The 7,464-nt window shown below is 42.4% G+C and overlaps 1 pseudogene; it reads left to right on the top strand.

The window, feature by feature from the left end:
- Nucleotides 1–7,041: 7,041 nt before the first annotated feature.
- Nucleotides 7,042–7,150, top strand: LOC122649307 (annotated as a pseudogene).
- Nucleotides 7,151–7,464: the final 314 nt, after the last annotated feature.

The raw sequence follows: 7,464 nt of genomic DNA on the forward strand, positions 1-7,464 counted from the left end.
GCCGAACTGCGGGAGTCGAGAACATGAGAAGGCAACCGATTAATGAGATAGGTTGCAGTGAGGACAGCATCCCCCCAATATTGGGAGGGAACATGGTGCGAAAACATCAACGCCTTGGCCACTTCCAACAAGTTTCGGTTCTTCCTATCAGCCACACCATTTTGGGCTGGGGTATCGACACAACTAGTCTAGTGAATAATCCCATTTTCAGCAAAATACTTTTGAAATTGAGTTTCCTTATACTCGGTGCCATTATCACTTCTCAAAACCTTGAGAGTAGCCTGGAACTGAGTTTGGATCATTTTATGAAAATGCTGAAAACAAGAAAAAACTTGACTCTTGGTGTGCATAAGAAAAACCCATGTATGTCTAGAATGACAATCAATAAAAGAAACAAACCAACAATGACCAGAAAGGGAAGTTTTACGACTAGGGCCCCAAACATCAGAATGCACCAATTGAAAAAGTGGAGAACTCCTTTTATTTGAAATCGAATAAGTAGAACGTGTCTGTTTGGCCAGAACACAAGCCTCACAAAAAATCAGTCTTATCACATGTTTTGACCAAAGTAGGAAATAAAGATGCTAAAATCCCTAATAGAGGATGACCTAATCTAGAGTGCCACTGGTAAATTTCAGAAGAGACTAAGGAGTTCTGACGTGGTGATGGTAATGGGGGTAGAGTGAGACGACCATCATCAAGCAGGTTCAAGCTACCATCCACTTTACCCAATCCAATTGTCTTCTCAGAGGCCAGATCCTGAAACACACAATGGGAAGGAAAAAAAGTCACTTTGCAGTTAAGATCACGAGTAATACTAGTAATGGAAAGAAGGTTAGTAGTAAAATTAGGAATATGCAAAACCGAAGACAAAGTAAGGGAGGAAGTGCAGTTGATGATTCCTTTTCCAGATATAAAGGAAAGGGAACTATCAGCTACTTTGACCTTGTCTTTCCCAGAAGTGGGAGAATACCGATGGAACAAGCTAGAGGAACCGGTCATGTGATCCGTAGTCCCAGAATCTATGATCCAAGGATGGGAAGCTACAGAAGCACAATGACCACCAAATGGAATACCTGACCGGGCAAAGTGTGAACCTAAAGGAGCAGAAGAGGTGGCAGGAGCTGATGTAGTAGAGGCAGCAGCAACGGAAGACCCTTAGCACTCGTAGGAAAGCCTGTAGATCATCCTGGGATAGACCAGTGTCAGTAGCCGGGGCTGTAGGAACAGATTCAGAGTGGTTTGCCTTATTTTTTGTCTTCTTCTTGGCAGCCTGTTTAGCCTCAAAGTCAGCTGGTTTCCTGTGAAGCTTCCAGCACTTCTTTTTGATGTGGTAAGGCTTGTGGCAATGCTCACAAGTAACAGTCCCTGTAGTAGAATCACCAAGAGAAACATGTATTAGAAGAGAGAATTGGGAGAATGCTTGAGTGATCGAAATAGATTAGATTGAATTACAACTAATCAAAGTGAAAATAGGAATGTTGCCTCAGTCCTAATCCTATTAGGAATTCCTAATACAACTAGGAATCCAACATAGAACTCAGCTGAGGGAAAAACAATAAAAAAGGAAGCCCTAGTCCTAGCCGAAATATGACTAGGAATCTAGGAATACATAAAACAGAATAATAACATAAAATAAAAAGGGAAAAAGACCAGAATACCCCCACAGTTGGTATTCTGGTATATCTTAACACTCCCCCTCAAGTTGGAGCAAAGATATCAAGCATGCCCAACTTGACTAGATTAGGATGAAAGACCCGTCCAGGCAATCCCTTGGTGAACATATCAGCAAGCTGATCAGCAGACTTCATATAAGGCACACAAATAAGGCCTTCCTCTAACTTTTCCTTGATGAAATGTCGATCCACCTCAACATGCTTCGTGCGATCGTGCTGTACCGGATTATGTGCAATACTAATGGCAGCCTTGTTATCGCAATACAGCATCATAGGAAGGCGAATAGCAGCGCCAAGATCTTGTAGCAAACCTTTTAACCAGAGCAGCTCACAAATATCATGTGCCATAGCACGAAATTCGGCCTTAGCTCTAGAACGGGTCACCACATTTTGCTTCTTGCTACGCCAGGTGACAAGATTACCACCCACAAAATAGCAGTAACTAGAAATAGACTTACGGTCTGGAGAACTGAGAACCTGCCCAATCAGCATCAGTATACGCCTCAATGCATAGGTGACCATGAGGAGCCAAGAGAATTCCTTTACCAGGAGCGGACTTTAAGTAGTGAAGAATCCAAAGATCAACCTCCATGTGTGAACTAGAGGGATCATGCATAAACTGACTGACAAGACTAACAGCAACCGCAATATCGAGACGAATATGAGAGAGATAAATCAACTTTCCCACTAGTCTTTGATATCGCCCTTTATCAACTGGATCACCCTCCTTTTCCTTGAGACGAACATTTGCATCCATAGGAGTATCTGAAGGACTGCATCCTAACAAACCAGTCTCAGTCAGTAGGTCTAGGACATACTTTCGTTAGGAAAGAAAGATGGCTTTTGAAGATCTGGGAACTTCAATCCCAAGAAAATACCTTAGTTTTCCTAGATCCTTAATTTCGAACTCTTGGCCAAGAAATGTCTTCAACCAGCTAATCTCAACACTATCATTGCCAGTGACCACAATATCATCAACGTAGACTATCAAGATAGTGAGTTTTTCGCCTACTCTCTTAATAAAGAGAGTGTGATCTGCATTACTCTGCTTGTAGCCTACAGAAACCATTGCTTTGTGAAAATGGCCAAACCATGCTCGGGGGGACTGTTTCAACCCATAAAGAGCACATTTCAATCTGCAAACCTTGCCTCGATTGCTGTCAGAAGAAAACCCTGGTGGAATGTCCATGTAAACCTCTTCATCGAGTTCCCCATTGAGGAAGGCATTCTTGACATCAAGCTATTGTAAGTCCCATCCAAGATTAACTGCACAAGATAATAGTACTCGGACAGTATTCAGCTTAGCGACAGGAGCAAAGGTCTCCTGGTAATCTATCCCATATGTCTGAGTAAATCCTTTGGCCACGAGACATGCCTTATACCTATCCACAGTTCCATCCACCTTCTGTTTCACTATAAACACCCATTTGCATCCAACAGTTCGCTTCCCTGGTGGAAGAGTCATAAGCTCCCATGTGTTATTTTTTTTTCAAGGCGTCCATTTCCTCCATCATTGCAGCCTTCCACTTTGCATCTGTAAGAGCTTCCTGCCAATTTTGAGGAATACGAACAGAAGAAAGCAAGGAAACAAATGCACGAATGGATGGAGACAAAGCATCATAAGAAACAACATGAGATAAAGGGTGTTGAGTGCAAGTTCTCACACCATTGCGAACAGCAATGGGGAGATCCAAAGAAGAAGAAGTATTACCAGTGGAGAAGTAGGTTCCAGAGCCGGAGTTGTCAATGGACGGGAGCAGTGTCACGGTGGATCAAGCTCCCTAGTTCTGGTCCTATTCCTTGAAAAAACCTTCAAATTTGTCGCATCAATCCTTCGCTGAAATTCACCAATGGTTCTCTGGACTGGGGTGACCTCCCCTTAAGCAAGAATTGTGAAACGCGCAATAAATTTGAACTTTTTTGGACCTGTCTGGTTTCAGGTTCTAGTTCATTGCCCAAGTTAGTCTCTAAGTGTTGGGCTGTCTCGATTAAGATATTCCGACTAATCTCGCGACTCGTCTATAAAGGGCATTTCGAACAGCCAACTACCTCGCCCTTCTAGAATCATAGGACCCCAATAGAACCCTACACTTAAGCTACCTGTGTCGGATCTACTAGCTGGACAACATGTAGAACTCCTCCATCAATTAAACCCAATGTAAGTGTAATTTAATTGTATTTATAGTGTATCATACTGACCGATTAGAGTTATAGGGGTATTTTTGTAAATTAACCTCTGTGGGACCCATATCCCCAGTGGGGAAACCTATTCCCAATATTTACCCATACCCGGACTGCCCTTGAAGTTTTAAGACAATATTATATAGTTAGAATAATCTAAGTAATAAGTAATTTTAATAAAAATCAGACTTGAGAAGTATTTCTAAAAACAGATTTTACATTGTTTTTAAAACAAACCAAACACTACCTAATTAAAGCACTACATATATATATATATATGTAACTAATCTAATAAGTCATACACTATTCACAAATCACTAAGACCAAAGGGAGAAAATGATTTCAGCCTTGGAGAACTAGAAAGAAAGAAGAAAAAGGAGAAAAGGGAAGAGAAGAAGGGAGAAGAGAGGGTTGTGCTTGGAGTTTGATCCCATACTTGGAATTCAAGCCTTAAAACCTCCATTGGAAGACCTGGCTGCTTAGTTGGAGGCTGCCTTCACCTTGTTCCTGTTTCTACACTTAGGTAGACTATAGAAACCTGCTGCTTCCTCTTTGTTTTCTTTATTCTCCAGCTCTAATTCAGCCAAATCACCTTGCTACCATTAAAGCTTCAAGACCAAGCTTAGATGTTAGAATTTCTGCATGGAATTGGACTGTTTTAGATCAGTCCCAGTTCTATTAGACCTGAAATCACATGACTAATCCTATTCTGAACCCAATTTCTGAAATTGTTGACCTTGTGATAAACCCTAAGGCAATTAATTTGGATTTAATTGATAAAATCCCCAAATTATGGACCCAACCATGAAATTAGACCCTCAATTAAAAGGACTCACCTTGAATTAGTATTAAAACATGAAATTTGGGGTATGCATGTCAAGATCTGAGCATTTGGAGCAAAAGCCCCAATTCTGGCCGGGCAGCCGAATGCAGTTGCAGGCCTAGGGGCGGTCATCCGGCTCACTGGAAGTCTGCATCCGGCTACCCCTTTTTATGTGATTGTTGGACTGATTCCTTAGGGTTTGACCTAAACTATTACCCTCACTGATATATGATGTTTTGATGTTTATTTAGGACTGTTTTACTCTATTTTTTGTGAGGATTACTTGGGCTTTTGGGTTTCTATCTGACTAGGTTTATTGACTATCTCAGGTAAGGGAACTTTGAACTTAATTTGGGCGTGTCTGTCATCTTAATTTGTTATTATGCTGAATGCCATATCATGCATCATTGAAACTACTCTGATGCATATAGTTTCTTAGCTTGTGTTTTGATGCATTAGAATGCATATGATTTAGGCTGCACATTAGCATATTGCATTGCATTGCATTGATGTTATTATTATTGAGAATTGTTGATGGTGGAATTCAGTACTCTAATTCAGCTGATCATGCTTGTATCATCATAAATAGATTGCACTGGGCTAGGTTGTATATCATCACCCAGTACTACGTCCGTTACCAACAGGGGAAGAGGTGTTGGACAACCCGTGGTAGATCTGAAGGGTGAATTCCGGGATGCCATTCACTGTCCCATGTTAGCGTGTGTATTCCGCTGTGGGAATAAACAGTAGGGTTGGTCTTTGGGGGTCTATTGGGGTCCGATGTGTTAGTTCCGGAACTGGCGGGTCCCCACCGTGGTAGAATGGTTTCACTCGGGTGACTGATATGTTAGTTCCGAGACCGAGGTTAGCATCTACCACGGTAGTACTTAAACCTCATGAGACTTAGCATCTGTGCTAAGAGCATGCTAGATTAGGACATGCATCATGAAATTATTGTGTTTGTATGCATGCATTCCCTTACTGGGCTCAGTGGAGAGCTCACCCCTGTGGATATCCTAATTTGTCAGGTGATTCAGTTACTTCTAATGTTGGATTTGCGGCGCTGGAGTTTGAAATGCTCGATACTTCGTGCACACGTGATGATTACGTATTCTCCTGATCTTGGCCTGATAGTCCAGGCTACCTCCTCACTCTTATGCTTTATAAACACTTTATATAGCTATAGCATAGTTTCTTGTATACTCTTACTTTGTGGTACTTTTGAGAACTATAGTTGTATTCACAAACTTATCTTTTATATAAATGACATATCACTTAGACTTCTCTTATTACTGATATTATCTTTATTATTTAATTGTTTTCGCTGCCTCTGATTACTGTATTTGTGAGTAATGATTGTAAATAGGGTATTGCACTTGCGATCCTTGGGGGATTAGTTGGATGTCAGAAACATCCTGTCACGCTAGGCCCTTCTGAACCGGGTCGGGGTGTGACAAGAATTGTGGGAACCTCCCCCTGTGCAGGAACATCTCCCCCTGAAGGAGAATGGGGAACCTCCTCCTGTGTAGGAATATCTCCCCCTGATGTAACGGGAAGGGTAGGGGTAGGCAAGGTAGGCATACTTGGAGCAGCAGGAGTAGACTCCTCATAAACATGCCTAAGAGGGGGGTCAACGGTCAACACATCTTCACTAGAACTCTCCCCCTGAAGAGGTGGGGACGAATAATAGGAGAGGGTCTCGTGAAAGAGAACATCCATACTGACCATGGTACGGCGGGCAGGAGGATAATAACATTTATACCCTTTTTGGGTGGCAGAGTAACCCAAGAAAATGCAGCAAAGACTGCGGGGCTCAAGTTTACCAGGAGATCTAGTATCCCTAGCATAACAAACACACCCAAACACCTTAGGAGGAACAATATAAAAGGAAGAGCCATGTAAAAGCTCAATAGGGGACTTGGAAGCAAGAACCCGAGTCGGCAACCTATTCATCAAATAGGCTGCAGTAAGGACAACGTCCCCCCAATAAAAGGAAGGAACATGACGGGCAAACATTAGGGCCCGGGCCACCACCAAGAGATGGCAATTTTTGCGCTCAGCCACACCATTTTGGGCTGGAGTATCGACACAACTAGTTTGGTATAAAATGCCATGGGCAGAGAGGTATCTTTGGAACTGACCGTCCATATATTCTATCCCATTGTCACTTCTCAAAATCTTGAGAGGCATTAAACTGAGTTTGTGTTATTTTATGAAAATGCTAAAAACAAGAGAAGACTTCACTCTTGTTATGCATAAGGTATACCCAAGTGAAACGGGAATGACAGTCAACAAAGGTAACAAACCATTGCTGGCCATTAAGAGAGGTCTCACGACTAGGGCCCCATACATCAGAATGAATTAAGTGAAATAAGGAAGAACTGCGTTAAAATTGGAACGATACAGAGAAGATTAGCATGGCCCCTGCGCAAGGATGACACGCATAAATCGAGAAATGGTCCAAATTTTTTGACTGCAGGAGGCAGGATTACTCTCTTGAGGCATGTATTGTCTTTGATCCCCTTACATGTTCTTGCTACTTTGTCTCCACCCAAGGCTGTCACTCGCCGCATCTATGGAATCTTTGCTGATTTTCTGTAGGGTAGTTCGGAGTGGGGGAAGAGACGGCATTGGGTCAACTGGCACAGAATCTGTAGACCGATTGAGGAAGGTGGCTTGGGGATTAGGCTGCTGGAGGATGTTGGCCTATCCTAAGGCTGAAAGGCCTGTGGCGGGTCCTTAGGGAGCAATCCATATAGAGTGACTTCTTTACAGCCAAGTTCT

The sequence above is a fragment of the Telopea speciosissima genome, chromosome 1 (genome assembly GCF_018873765.1).
Source record: "Telopea speciosissima isolate NSW1024214 ecotype Mountain lineage chromosome 1, Tspe_v1, whole genome shotgun sequence".
Taxonomy (NCBI): Eukaryota; Viridiplantae; Streptophyta; class Magnoliopsida; order Proteales; family Proteaceae; genus Telopea; species Telopea speciosissima.